Source organism: Diospyros lotus, chromosome 8, assembly GCF_014633365.1.
Source record: "Diospyros lotus cultivar Yz01 chromosome 8, ASM1463336v1, whole genome shotgun sequence".
NCBI classification, from domain to species: domain Eukaryota; kingdom Viridiplantae; phylum Streptophyta; class Magnoliopsida; order Ericales; family Ebenaceae; genus Diospyros; species Diospyros lotus.
In genome coordinates this window covers 6,801,793-6,818,517 of record NC_068345.1, presented here as the reverse complement: position 1 = coordinate 6,818,517, position 16,725 = coordinate 6,801,793, and positions in this window count along the sequence as shown.

Below are 16,725 nucleotides of genomic sequence, written 5' to 3'. Positions count from 1 at the left end.
TTAACTGCATTGCTTTGTAGTGTATACAATACCTCTTTTGCCTTCTCTCTCTGACTTTCTGTAGCTTGAAGTTATTTGTTAATCACTTTCTTAACATTTATACCTGCATAATTTAGTGGTTGACGGAGACATCTTCAGTTGTTTACCCTATTTTTTCATTTTCCCCCAAACATGATCCAGTGGAAAAAAGGGAAAATAATATATATATATATTTATACTTGACTTTTATACAGGATGATGTGATAGTGGTATTCTAGTAATTATAAGGTATTTTGGTGGGTCTTCTTATTTTGTAATGTGTGCATATTAATGAGTATTTGTTCTTTTAATTATGAAAGTTTTATATGGAAGTTTTATTCGGTAAATTACACTTGTCTTTGTAGTTTGGCCTATTTGCATGGGAATTTTTGTGGTTTAAAAAATAGTTTTAAAAGCCTTCGTAATTTAAGGTTGTTTCTGGTTGCGTAAAATAAATGATGAATGAAAGGGAATGTAATGAGATGAGAGTCATTTTTGGTCTGGGCAAAAATGGAATGTATGTCATGTTTGATATACCTTAATTTTTATAGAATAATAAAAGAACAATTGATGAGAATGTTTTTTATATTATACAATTTAAAATTCTTATAAAAGTAATTTATAATTTCAAAAAGTATTTAATTGCTGAATTTATCTTAAAAAATTATTTTTGTTTTTTGAACTAGAAGTATTACAAAATTAAATAAAAATAAAATTCAATCTTTAGAAAACCAAAATTATATATTGATTAAAAATATTTTTTATTTGTGAAAAAAAATGTGTGATGACTAAAAAGGGAATGGGAGAAAGAAGAGACAGACGCTATTAGCGATAGTAGAAGAAGAAAAGAATAAGGAGGAAGAAGAGAGAAATGATAGCAGTCGAAGGATTTGGGAGGAGGTGGAAGGTTTGATGACAAAGGAGGAGGAGGAGAAAATGGTGTTTGGTTTATTGGTTTGATCATTTATAAGTTATTTTTCTAGTTTTTAAGTTATATAATTTATTGTGTTATATGTTTGTTAAAAGTTAAGGTGATGTTCTTTTTATATTTTAATTTTGAGTTTTGAGTTTTGAATTTATTTTAAATTTTATATTTTGAGTGTTTATTTTGAAATTTTTGAAAACGCATTTTTTTTCATTCTGATAAACTATTTTTTAAAACTAAAAATTAGAAAACACATTTATTTTGAAATTTTGAGAAAAATTATTTTATGATATTTTATTTAAAAAATTTGATTATTATTTAAATTGAAATAGTTTAATACAAGTATATTATTAAATAATATATAGATTTTGAAGTTAGTGAATGTTGTAATATTATCTAATTGATTATAAATTGGCAAGAACTCAAATTCACTCAGCACACGGATGATTGACGAACTTAATAAACAGTTTGAAAGATTCATTATCTTTTTTAAATTTTAGTTATTAAATATTTTAAATCTAATAAAATACTATAATAGCTTCACTGAGGTGGTACTGATGATAGACGGGGAAGACCAAAGCCAGGCCCATTATCCCCTCTCTCTTATTTTTTTTAATTAATTAATTGTTTCGTAAGATTAAAAAGTGGAATTAGAAAACCAAATAACAATCTCAATCTGCAATCATGAGGCAGTGGCTAGAGGATGAACAACACGACAATAAGGATGAACGGCAATAGTGGCTAGAGGACGAATGGTGGCGATAGTTGGAAGACGAACAACGACTGTCAGAAGGGGTCGATCTTAGTTGCTGGAGGATGCGACAGAGGGGGCCAATCTCAAGTGATGGTGGCTAGAGAAGGGCGAACGACGATGGTTAAAAAGACAGCGATCTCAATTACTAATAAATGGTGTTCTCGAGAAGAAAAGAGAGAAAGAGAAAAAGAATATGGAAGATGAGAGGTGGGCGTTTTTCGTGTTTTGAGTTTAGCAGCGTGTATTGGTTGAAAATAGCCAAAAATGCATTTTTACTGTTTTGAGTTTTGTGTGTAAATTTTTTTTTATGTTTTGGAAAATGCATTTTTAAAAATAGATAAGTAAAAGCATTTTGAGTGTTTTGAAAAACTGAAAATAGAAAATAGTTTGAAAACAATAAAGTGAACAAAAATTGAAAATAGAAAACGATCCGAAAATAATAAAGAGAACAAGCCCTAAGAGTTTAAATGTTATTGAAGTTATAAGCTATTTTAGCAGCCTATTCAAAAGCTTCTCACTCCTAACTTTTTCAAATAAGCTCTTGACAACTTATAGCGTTGATAAAATGATTTACCATTTTTACCCCCTTAAAACTATGATATTTTCTTCTTTGCCCTTAAACCCTTTCGCTTCCACAATCGTTTTACCCATTTCTTGCTAGTCGTCGTCTCCATCAATCCTATCTCGGTTGTTGCCTCCAACTCCATCGCCGTCACCTCCATCTTCTCTTTCATTGCCATCTCTAGCTTCCTTCATTGATGTCGTTTTTATCGTTGTTATTAGCCATTTCATTGTCATCGTTGTCTCCTTTATCGTTGCCTTCTTCTACACCTTCATCATCGCTTGTATCACAGCTGTTGCACTGTTTTCTCTGTATATGTTTTGTATAACATATATATTTATATATTTACCACATATATAATATATATTTAACATTTTTATGAATTAAACTTAAATTTAAACATAAAACAGTTTATTAATATATTTTTAAATAATTATATATAATTTATCAACATGGTAAAATTTTTATTAGTTAGTTATCAATTTATAATTTATTATTTATTAAAAGTTAGTATTTTTACGAATTTTATTTATATTATTTAGTAACATATCTAATTTTATTTTTTTTATTAAGTTCTAATATGTTATCAAATTTTTTAAATTAAATATATAATTTTATAAATAATAATTTAAAATATATTTATTCAAACACATTATCAATTTAAATATAATATAATTTTTAAATTTTATACAACATATAAGTAGACAAAAGGGTCAGCCAAACAAACTCGAAAAAGCGACAGTCGACGAAGAGTGGCAGAAACGGAGGCAGACGATTTAGAGGCAAAAAAAGAGAAAAAAAGAAGGGATAGGCAGTGACAGGCAATGGACGATGGCAGGTGGCAGAAGAAGGCTCACGACCAAACCTGAAGTGTCGGTGGCGAAGGCAATTATTAGATTTGGTTGCAGGAGGAAGATGCGGAAAGTTAGAGGCGAAAAAGATGCGGCAGGTAGCAATGGCTGGGAGAAACTTTGTTAGGAGTGCGATTTTGTTCACCCCCTTTAACGGGGGTGAACGTAACCCCCATCAGTGGGGGTTAAAAAAATAACCCCTTAACTGAAAAAAAATTACAAAACTGTTTCAAAAAAATTAATTATGTTTCAAAAAAAAAAAATTGTTTTTAAAATTTAACTGAAAATGTGACAGGATCAAAATTGGATGGATTAAAACTTATAAAAAAAATGACAGACTTGCAAAAAAATTGACAGGGTTAAAACTAGAAAGTGACTGTTTTCAGCAATTAATTTATTTGAGTGGTTGAAAATGATTTTTTTTAAAAAAATAACTAAAAATAATTTTTTTTTGAAACATTATTATTTTTTTAACCCCCATTGACAGGGGTTACATTCACCCCCGTTAAAGGGGGTGAACAAAATCGCACTCCTCTGTTAGGGATAATGGGTTGATAAAATATTGGAAAAAAATGATAGGTGAGGCTTATATATTTTATTTTTTAATTTAAAAAAATATAAGAGTAAAAAAGTAATTATGATATTCATTTCATGGAATGGGTGAGCTTTCCATCTATTTTTTATGGAAGAATTTTATCATTTTGATGGAGGTCATTCCCTAAGAAATGAATCTTTCCATTCCCTCGTACTAACCAAACTAAGGAATAATTAAATTTCTTTTTTTTTTTCCTTTGACCTTACCAAACATAGCCTAGGTTTTTTTTTTTTTTTATTGTGCATAGAGATCTTTTTCATCATTTAACAAAATAGTGATTATATATTGATTTAAAATATTATCAATGCATACAAAATGTTTTATATTATTGTTGTTATAGGGATACAATAATTAAAATTTATATGTCGGGGAACCTCAACAAAATTTAGAGGAGATTGGCAACCAGGGGCTCGACTCGCTGTTCGGGGGAGCAGAAGGATGAAGCATCAGAGGAGTATAAGGGAAGAGCATCGAAAAGACAAGGGTGCCTTGAATGGGTCTCTGGATGATGCTTGTGAGATTCATGGATGAGTTTTCCCAATGATTTGCAAAACAAAAGATAGTTAGAAGGCACGCGTGGATTTATCCAGTATGGGTCCTCCGATGCCTAAGTCAATACAAATCATAAAGAAGTAGAGATGGAATATACTCGGGTCTGTCACATGGATAAGATTTGTGGGTGTACTATGAAGAAGTGCACGGGTGAGCAGTGTCAGTGAATTGTGTAGATGGACACTTCAGGTGAGTGACACAGAGAGAGATAGATTATGTGGTTGGAATGGCTAGCTTGAAGTCGAGAGGGCGACTAGTATTTATAGAGGTCGATCCTGATTAAGACACATGATTGGCATGTGACACGCAAATGTAGGGAATGCACGACTCTCCCACTGCATCTAGTGGTCCCAGGGTTAGACATGCATGGAAGGACCTAGGTAAGAACCCCCTGCCCCCCGAGAAGGGTCTTGGGAAGAAGGAGAGCCTTAAGAAGCTGGTCTTATCGTTATGACATGACGAAGGGTGAGATCTTGGGGGTCTTTGAGTGACCCAGGAGGTTACTAGAGACTTGATTAGATGTTTACACGGATTCTCGGGATGGTTATCTGCGGGTGCTCATGAAGGAAGAGCTCGTGGCACGATGCGAGGCGTGACGAGGCACGTGACACGATGTGAGGGGGCACACGAATGCATTGGCCAAAGGGCATACGTTGGACGAGCCATAGGCATGGGCACGCATGGCATGGCAGCAGGCAAGGCATGGACCACATGGGTGTGCATAGGTATGAGAGTGTGTGGCTGAGATGCATATGAGGTGCGGTTGGCCCATATGGGACGTGTGGAAGGGTTTTTTGTGCACTTCGATCTTTGGGGAGGTTGAGTTTTAAGGGCGGTAGGGTTTTCGAGGTAATAAGGTTTTCGGGGCCCCGTGCACGGATAGTTAGGCGTTAAGGCGTGCACGCTCGGAAGACTTTTCGGCGAGGGTAGGAGGACCTAGCGCAGCCAAAAGAGGTTACAGCAAGGCCGTTCACCCCTATTTATAGAGGCAGGTGTTGCTTTGTTGCACCTTGCCCTCTCTCTCATCCTTTTATTTTATTTTATTATTATTTATTATTATAATTATTATTTTTGGATTTTCTCTTAACTTCGAAAAGAGGTAACCTGACAAACGCTCATCCAGCCATGGGCATGCTTTTCGAGGATTTTCTCGGGGACTTATCCGATGAGAATTGTCATGGGGGCTAGGCTATAACAATGGTTCCCTATTATTGTCTTTGACTAAAAGTCAAAGGGAAGAATATATAGAACGTGTGGGAGTTGACCCTGGAGAAGTCGGATGAAGGGTCGCTCGCGGATAAACGGTCATGTAGGTGACCAAGAGGATTGAATCAATGAGATGGCACATATGATCAAAGCATTGAAATAATTTGGGTTTGCTTGCACTTATTTGATGCTAACAGGGTGGCCAAGTTGCATGTTGGAGCGAGACTAAGGTATTTAATAGTGTTACTGCGAGGCGAGTAGGGATCCAAGAGAAGGGTTTCAAAGGGCATTCGTATTGGTGAGCGATGCCTAGTCGGGGCATGCTGATGGGCTTCAATTGCTACGATGAGAGGTTAGGATTCACCTGATCTTAACGTCTTATTATTTATGGCTGCAAGGCCGTCAATGACAGATAATTAACAATGCTTGCCTTCGCACAAAGCTAATAAGGATAGAAGAGAAGAACGAAAGGAAGAATAATGAAATCGCGTGTGTGTCACCTTTGATGAGGAAGTAAAAGGGCTGTAGATGAGGTGTCACGCTATTGACGCTCGGCATTAGTCGAAGAGGTATAAGCTTGAGGAATTATGTAGAAAAAAGAAGGAAATGTGGCAAATTATGGGGGCAACCCAGAGGTCGAACACCATATTGATGTAAGAAGATCACCTTAAATAATAATAGATGAGCTGGGGTAAACCCACAAATAGCTTTGGTACTTAAAAGCAAAGGCAGTGAGTGTTGAGTCGAAGTCGTACTGAGAGGACATCGAGAAAGGTGGTCCCCTTAAGGAGTTGCTTTGAGCAAAAGCAAGAGTGTGCGACGGGTTACATTAGGTGTGAATTAGACCTAGTTTGCAACTCTTGGGAGAAAGGTGATAGGGCTTAATTGTATATATATTTTTATTTATTTTTTATCTTAATCTTGTACTATTTTTCCTACATAAATGTGTATTTATATGGATTTTATATTATTTTAATCTTGTTTTGTAGGAATCCAGCAAATGAAATAAATTCGAAGATTTGGGCGTAAAAAGAAAAAAATATTATAAAGTTAATTTTAAAATTAATATTATAATATAAATAAAAATAAATAAATAATTAATATTATAATTATAATATAATTAAAGTTATTATAATTAATAGTATATTAAATATTATATTTTAAATTATAATATCTATATATATGTATTATATTATATAATATATATTATCTTATATTATTTATATATATATAATATTATTTATTGCTGACAGTGGCGTTAATGTGGAGACTAAGGCATGTCATGCGCATTCATATATATTATATTATTAAATAAAAAGTTAGCCGATGCCATATATATACACTAGTTTGCATGGAAACGAAAATAGGAGACGTTTTCTATAAGAAACGGTAACGCGGAAATGACTTTTTTCTAAAAAAGTAGAAAATGGAAACGCGGGGTAAACTATAAATTTAAAAAATATAGGATTTTTTTAAATATAATTTTTAATATAAAAAAATAAAAAATATTCAAATATAAACAATAAACATATGCCACAAAGTCATAAATGGGGATAGAAAGGAACAAGAGATGGATTTTGCCACATTCATTTTCTCGATACAAAAATGTGAAAAACCCAACCAAATAACATTTTGAAAATGAAAATGAATACATAAAACTAACAATAACTAAATCAAATCAACACCTAATAAGTAACTTATATTAGTTAATGTACAAGATGAATATGTTTATTGCTACGTACGTCCTCCCTACTTGGTATAACTTTGAAATGAATTGCATGGTATATGCACATCCAGTCTAAAATATAAGGTCACTGCAACAATGCTCTGTTAACAATTTGCAAAGTCAGATAAACATGAAGATGCTGCGGTCGAAAAAGAATTGAAGAATGGAAGTAACACAAGAATCAATAGAGTTCTGCTATAATAAATTGATTGCGTGAATTAACAAACCAGCACAGCTCTTGCAGCTATAAAATTGTATCGTAAACTTGTTGCTTAACTGGGGAAAAATTACTCCCTCGCATCTTGCTGACTTTTACAGCGTGTTGGTAAACATTACTTAGAACTCTCAATGTGAACAAGAGCTTCATTCCTGTCTGTGATAAACACAAAAGTTCTCACACGCTCCAAAGATCTTGCACTAGGTGCATCTGCTCAAGCATTCAACGAGAACCAGTGTTGTGGCCATCTAGGATACACCCGTTTTTACAAACTCATGCATACCGTATCGTGCTGCTGGAGGCCTCCATTGAAAACGCACTTCATTGCCCCTGCCAAAAATTGGAAGAGAGCGATGAAGCAATCGGACTAGAAGCAGATGGCGGCGAGGGCGAGGGAGATCGAACTGGAAGAAGAAGCTGGAAGCACATGGCGGCGAGAAGAAGAAGAAGAAGAGAGGGAAAATGGAAGGGGTTTAGGTTTTCTTCAAGTGGCAGAAACGTGTTTCTGGCTTGAAACGTGTTTCCAGCAAATTTTGCAAAATGCTGAAATGGCCTATAATTTTCTGAAAATTACACAAACTACTCGAAAAACATTTCGGGCCATTTTTCTCATTTCCGAAACGAAAAACATTTCGAAAACGCTGAAACGACTCCTTTGAGTCGTTTCCATGCTTCATAGTATATACATATAATAATATGTGAAGGCACACGGAGAGAAGAGATTGGAGGACTCAGTGAAAGAAGGCTTCTGGACGGCACAGAGAGGAAAATATTGAAGAAGAGAAAAACGGACACAAGAAAGGGAAATTAAAGTAGCGAACAATTGGAGCCAGCAACGGCACGCAGCATCAATTGCGACCCAGATCTGTTTCAGATTTGGGCAGGAAGCATTATTTTCTCTTTCTTCAATTTTTAATGTTTATTTTTATTTTAATAATGTCTAGTTAAATTATTTTAGCTAGGGTTTGGATGGATTTTAATTCTGAAATTATGTGATTATTTGTTTGGTTCGATTCAAAACCCAATTATTATTTGCGTGAGAAATTTATATTGTTGTGTTTAATGATTTAAAGGATTGGCTACCTTTTAATGATTCAATGATTTATGTATGACTGACTAAAGGATTGCTATAACTTAGATCCATAGGCAATATAAATCACATGCTTGAGTATGAGATCGAAAGATGATTAGCTCATGTATGGGAATCGAGGAAGCTTAGTGAGTCAAATCTCCTTTCGAGATTTAAGGTTTCCAAAGAATTTAATGCTTATTCATTTTGTTGATATCTGCTCAGAAATCTGACAGTGAAATTGAATTAATAAAGAATTAATATGACTTGAGAAAGCTTATTAATTAATTGAGGGAAATCCACCATCACATGCAAATAATTATAAAATATTGTAAAGGTATTTGTGGTTTTGAATCTGGTTGAATAGATAATTAGATAATCCAGATTAAATGAAATCTAAACCCTAGTGCATTCATTAATTAATCTTTCTCCCAAAGAATTCAGTTTTCTATTTATTTTTTTTATTTATCCAATTAATTAATTAATTCAACTTAGGATAATTAAAATTGTTTTGGTATTGTGATCTAGTACTCATGGGATCGACACTCTTTGTATCACTATATGCATATTTGACTAGAGTGCATTTGTCCGAATTAATTATGCATAAATCACACAACAAAAGGCGCCTCGGGGAATCGCTCCGCAAGTTTATATTTAGTGGCAAGGCCTTAATCATAAGCTAGATAAGAATAAGAGGTCTCAACTTCAACAGTAGGTGCGAGTGGATAGAGTGCTAGCTTGAGGAGTTGCACATTAAAGAAGAAGCGATGCAATGGATAATAGAGACAAGCCTAAATTCAAGTGTTGTGCTAATTTAGGAGAACCATTTAAGTAATAGATGAGATGGAGCGGCTGGCAATAGGCTCCAGTAATTATAAGTGAAGGCAGAAAATGTCAAGCTAAAGTTGGTGGATATAAATGCGATGTGTGAGAGAGTTGTTAAGGAGTATGGAGTCTCTTATGACTATTTGGAGCGAGAGAAAGAATACGTTACATGTTGTCTCAAGCATGGGTTCTACTTGGTTCATCATTTTTTGGAGAGAAATTGTATCGGGGTATTGCTCCCTGAGTAGATATTTTGCAATGAAGTTTTAATCATAAGTTGGCAAGGAGGATGATTAGTTTAATCTAGCGGGTCATAGGACCTCGAATATCTCGAAGCCGAACATAACATCGGATAGGGAGTGTTGGATGCAGAGTAGATTCCTCGAGGAGTTGGGTACGTTTATATGCAAGCTTCGTAGGATTAGCCTTGCTTTGTTGAATGTCCTTTAACTTTCCATTGATTGAGGCTTATGAACAGTTTTCCCAGCAAGGGATTTATGCATCCCTGCTTGGTGATAGACAAGGTCTCTTCCTTCTTTTTTACTTTTATGAAAGAGTCATAGTAGGAGTGGGACTTTTTTTGGTCCTCTCAGACTTTCCCTATTCTTTAGGATGTAGGAAACTTCATCAACATATAATAGGAGGAAACCACCACCCTCATGTGATTGTTCCAAAATTACATTGTAAGTGGCCAATGGGGTATTCTCTGCCATGAAGTGACTTATTGTGTCATGTTTTGCAAGTCAGAGCCAAGCACGTGATATGCTGCTGGATTGAGCCAGCAACCAGTAAGGCCTCCCCTGTGAAGTTGTATAAGAGATATGAGACTTCTTTTAACGAGTTGTGGGAGATATGCATTTGTTCAAAATAGTTTAAGTAGATAATGTTGACGGAAGTGCCACTATCCACCAGTATTCTCCCAATTGGGTGTTTCGCAATGATAGTCGAAATCACTATGGGATAGTTGTACGGGGTAATGATGCCCCTCTTGTCGGCTAGTGTGAACACAATTGGCTATTCATTCTCTTGAATTTCCATCACCAAATTGACTTGGTAGGCCTAGCGGGTATAGGCCTTTTGAGAGGACGAGGAGTCTGCAGCTAAAGTTTTGCCACCTGAAATTGTTGGAATCATAATTCCTCGTAAAAAAAAAAAAATCAAATTTTCGTACAATAAAAAAACGATTAGGGATTTGTTCACTTTTTTGTATTAACTAGAAACTAAAACAATTACTTACGAGAAATAAAACATGAAAGAGATTAAGCTGTTACCCTTGTAGCGTGCTTTAATTCTCAGTAATGATTCCATGATCAAGACTCATTTCTTTGAGAACTCTTTCAGATCTCTAAGCCTTCTTCGATGTTCTTCAAGAATTTCAAGAGAAACTTTACACTTTTTCTTGTTATCACTACTATTCTTGTTTTATGTGTGGGCACAAGATATAAGAATGTAGCAAATCCAATTTTTGAAAAATTACAATTTTCCAAAGGGAAATTTTATTTACAACCATCAATTTTGCTCTCCGTAACCTATTTTTAATATTCCTAAAAAATCCTCACATAAAATCTCATATTTACCCTTAATAAATGCTGTATGTTCAACCACTCAGCATTTACTCTTTCAAGCGCGCGTGTACGCAATTTCTCACCCACCGTCGCTACAGCCACTTTATTCACTATATCACCATATCTGAACACTTTTACTCACCCACGTCGCGCAACCATTGTTATTCAACATACAACAAGCATTACAGAACAACTATTACTCACTCAACACGAAAGATTGCTAAGCACAGTTCAGCTCGTGATAGGCAAGTTAAGCATGGAAGATTATCATAAACAAATGTTTATGGAGTTTTACAAAGAAGATAATAACTATTCATGTTCTGGCGAGAAAGAAGATGATGAAATACATGAGGTATTTGAAAATTTGTTGTATTTCTAAATTTATTTATAAGCAAGAGTTGGGAAACTCTGAAGGATACCCCAAATCCTCGGGGGGAATCAGTGTGCCCCGAATCCTTCGATTCGGGGACTCCTTGAGTATCCGAACCGAAGGATTCGGGAACTCGATGATGCCCCGAATCCTTTGGTTCGGGGGAGTCAAGTAACCCCGAATCTAATGATTCGGATATTTCATTACTTTAAATTATTTATGTTTTTTATTTACATAATTTTTATTTTTTGTTCATATTTCATCAGTCAGCTGTGGAACCGTTTACCAGCAATCAGGTATCATACATTATTAAACTTTCATTTAGTTATTATGTAAACAATGTTTTTAAATTATTTATGTTTTCTATTTACATAATTTTTTTTCATTTCAACAGTCATTTGATGCTATTGAACCATTTTCTACCAATGAGGTATCATACATTTTTATTAAATTTTTATTTCATTATTATTTGAACAATATTTGAATTCTATTTTTTTATCAGTTGTTTAGCAGTAAAGAAGAACTTATTGGATGGGTTAGACAAGTTGGAAAAGAAAATGGAATTGTTATCGTGATAAAGGGTTCTGAATGTGGAGGTCCCGAAAGGCCATTTAGAGTTCGTTTTGCTTGCGAAAGAGGTGGAAAATATAGACCATCAAAAAAGAGAGAAGAATCAGGGGAAAAATTAAAACGTAAGTGTACGGGTTCGAAGAAATGTGATTGTCCATTTCAATTAGTTGGCCTCAAAGTTTTAGACGAAAAATGGAAGTTGAAGATTACATGTGGATTTCACAATCATGCACCATCAACTCAACTTGAGGGTCATTCATATGCAGGGCGGCTTACAGAAGAAGAGAAAAAAATATTGAATACAATGTCTAATAATCTTGTGAAGCTTCGAAATATTTTGATGGCTATAAAGGCACAGGACCATAGAAACGTAACTACTATCAAAACTATATATAATGCACGTCAAAGATATAGACTTATAGAGAAAGGTGGTCGATTACAAATGCAACAGTTGATGAAGAAATTAGGAGAATGTAATTATGTGGAATGGCATAGATGTGAGAGATCAACAGATTGTATTACAGATTTATTTTGGGCTCATCCGATGGCTATAGAGTTATTAAAGGTATTCCCCCATGTTTTAATAATGGATTGTACATACAAAACTAATAGGTATAGATATCCACTGCTTCAGATTGTTGGTGTAACATCCACTGAATTGAGTTTTCCTGTTGCATTTGCATTCATGGATCATGAATACGAGGATAACTATACATGGGCAATGGAAAGATTACAGAGTTTGATGGGATCTAATATATTTCCGAGAGTAGTTGTTACGGACAGAGAATTAGCATTGATAAATGCAATATATAAAGTGTTTCCAAATGCTACCACTTTATTGTGCAGGTGGCATATATCAAAAGATGTACTCGCTAATTGTAAGAAGTTCTTCGATACAAAAGAGACATGGGAGAAGTTTATATTAGGTTGGCAGCTTGTTATGTTTGCCTCAACTGAGAATGAATATGAACGTCGGCTTCATGACTTAACAGTTGAGTATCATATATATGACAATGCACTTGATTATGTGAGAAATGCATGGTTGAATAATTATAAGGAAAAGTTTGTTACAGCGTGGACAAATAAGATAATGCATTTTGGGAATGTTACTACTAACAGGTACTATTTATAAAACTCAAATCTTATATATCTTTACTTATTATTTATATTATAATATACTCAAAAATTACGATATCTGATATATCAATATGATTTTGTTCAAGGGCTGAGAGTGCGCATGCGAAGCTGAAAAGACATCTTGGATCATCTCAAGGTGATTTTGAGTCATCATGGACAATCATCAACTCTCTTATTGAGTTACAGCATACTGAGATCAAAGGATTGTTTGAGAAGAGCTTAACATTGGTGCAACATAATTTCAAACCAGAAATTTTCAGAGAATTACGAGGTATTATCTCTAGAAATGCAATGAATATGGTGTTAAAGGAAACACAGATAGCTCAGAAAATTGGGGTGGATAAGATTTCATGTGGATGTGTGATAAGAAGTACACATGGTTTGCCTTGTGCACATGAAATTGCAGAGTTCATCATTCAAGGACGACCAATTCCCTTATTAGTTGTGCATTCTCATTGGAGAAAGTTACATTTGATGCAGACTACTTGTGATGAAGATATCTCATCTCTACTGATGATTGAGCCAGAGATAGATACCATATATAAGAAGTTTCAATTAGAATCAGAGGCAGGTAAATTGGTAGTGAAACAAAAGTTGAGAGAATTAGTTGATCCTGCTACAACTTCATTGATGGCGCCAAGTGTTAAAGTTAAAACAAAAGGTAAGCCATCCTCAAAGAAAAAATATCACTTTGATAGTTCTACCAAGCGTGATCTATCTTATTTTGAAATAGTACAGTCTTCTCATGATAATACAACCCAGTAATACAGAGTTCAAGTAAGATAGGGAAGGAATGTAAACATTCAAAATCTCGTGTGAATGTGAAATATAGATTGCGAGGTTATGATGATTCTTTTCCACCAAACGTACAATATTTCATACACAATATTGTGAATGTAGATTCTGATGGACATTGTGGGTTTCGTGCCATTGCGGCATTACTTGGCATGAGTGAGCAAAATTGGGGAGATATTCGTCTTAACCTGATTCAAGAGTTACATGTTTTTCGTGCTGAGTATTCACAATTATATGGATCTAATATGCGTGTAGATGAGTTAATGCATGTACTCTCTTGCTTTGAGTCTGTTGCACCTCCCCAGCACTGGATGACATTACCTGACATGGGACATTTGATCGCTTCAAAGTATAATGTGGTCTTGATCCATTTGTTTAGACTTCAATGTCTTACCTATCTTCCGCTGAGATCAGTACCTCCTCCATCACTATAACACAGAATTATTAGTATTGGTTTTGTGAATGATTGTCATTTTGTTCAGGTATTCTTATTTGTTATTATGTTGTGTATTTGGATTATTATATTGTTATTAGATTGTTATTAATAATACATGTTATTATTATTTTTCAGGTATTTCTTAAACCAAACTCGCCAATACCTCCTGTTGCACTCAAGTGGCATAGATATCGAGCTGATAGTGCACGAGAATGGGAAACACCATATATAGCTAGAATTGAAGCATTTTTGTCTATGATTGACAAAAATGTGGCAACTAAAGATATTATTGATTTAAGTGATGGTTGACAAAAATATGAATGTAATGTTATTGATTTAAGTGATGGATAAGAAAATTATGTGGTAGTTTGTTTATCAAGTTTTATTTTTATAAAATTATAATTGTATTAGTTATAGTTGTTATTGTGTATTAAATATGTGATGTTTTTATAAAATGTGATTTGTATGCAAGTACCATTGATATGTTTCAGTTGCTTTAATTTAGGTTTTTAATATTTTATTTATATTTCTTTAATTTTAATATTTTTATTTGTTAAGTTTTTTTTAAAGTTATATCAAAATTAATATTTGTTTAGTTATAATTTTTTTTTCAGTTGCTTTAATTTAGTTTATTTAATTTTTTTTGAAATTACATCAAAATTTATATTCATTTTGTTTTAATTTCTTTTCCATTGCTTTAATTTTAACAGAAAATTAAATTAAAACTCTCCCGAACTTCAATATTCGGGGGGAGTCGATATATCCGAATCCTGTGATTCGGGAACCCGCAGCATTCCCGAACCTTTAAGTTCGAGGTCATCCTCAATCACCGAATCTAGAGATTCGGGAGGATTTGTAAATTCCGAACTCGAGGGTTCGGAAAAATTCTCAATCACTGAACTCATAAATTCAAAAGTATTTGAAAATCTCGAAGTTAAGGATTCGGGGCCATCCCCAATCACCGAAGCGAGAGATTCTGTAATTTGAGTGATTCCCGAAGACTGCACGTTGATACCTCTCTGCCAGCATTTTTAGGTATATTAAATTTATATTTTTTAAGTTACATTATATTAAATTTATATTTCTTTACTTTTAATTTGTTTAGTTCCTTTAATTTTAGTAATTTTAAAAGTTAAATCAACATTTATATTTATAATTTTTTTTAGTTGTTTTAATTTGAGTTTTCTTAAAGTTTTTTAAAAGTTACATCAAAATTCATATTTTCTTTTGTTTTTTTGTCTTCAACCACTTAAAATTTAATTTGTTTAGTTAAATATAAAAGAGAAAGAAAAATTAAATAAAATTACATTAAATTAAAACTAACAATAAAATATTATTACAAATCACTTAAATAACTTGATCCATTTTAGAAATACAGCCAATAAAAGTACTAATAAAAATAATTAATTGATTCAATGTTCCATCCTACTCGTGCTTGAATTAGACGTACTCATCATGCTTGAATTAGTCTTGCTTATCTTGATTGGGGGGTTGAGAAGTACGAGATGTGGAGGGTCCGGCAGCATCACACACGGGCGATGGATTGAAGCTTGTAGAAGATGATAGAATACGGTTTACGTGGATACACGTCTCTCTCCATGCATCTGAGGATACGGGTTCAACACTTGACATGGTAAGATTGAGAGCACGTAATGCAACATCATTACGCTGGAAAAAAAAATATCAATGTTTTTTATTTAAATAAACTATATTCAATAATAACTTAAACAAAACTTAAAATCTTACTGCTTCAGTAAGACTAAGTAGATCTTGGCCACCTCTATCGAACCCTGATTTACGTTCAGGATTTTATATCAATGCATGAGTAATAGATCCATACCACGGTAAGTATTCATATGTAAAGTGCCACAGAAATTCACAAGGTTTACCGTGTCGATGTGGTGGTAATAAATGAATATCCCACCGATTCTAACTATCATCAATAAATGCATAAATTACTCGATATGATGTCGTACCTGCACCCCGCTTAGCTTCAATAGGTGATAATGGAGGTGAAGGAATAGTTTGTACATACCCAAACTATCGTAATACCCTCTCAGGATGGTATGGTTCGATAATACTTCCACATTTCAAACAACCCGAGAAAAATGTAATCTCTGGTAATGGGTGATGTGCACGAGCCCTCCAATACGGCATCCAAATTACCTGCAAGTGTTTTTTTAATGTAAACATTAATTTTAGAATATATTAATTAATTTATAAAATCATAAAACGAAAATAAAATACCTCGTCTGGTAATAAATCATCAATCTGCTCCCTCACAGATTGTAAAGTATCATTATCACGAACAGGTAACCAACGAAGAGCCCGTGGTTGTTTATCACTATATAACAAATTGTATTTATTTCTACTAAATTGAAAATGTTCATATACCCATGCCTGTAAATTTCATATAAATAATTATTAATATATGTTAAATATATGTACATACATAACATAGAGTTATGAAATTAAAATAATTACCTCAAGTAAAGTAAGATATCCACTGATGCTCTTCACCTCTCGTCTACTCGCAATGCCAAGCTGTCTAT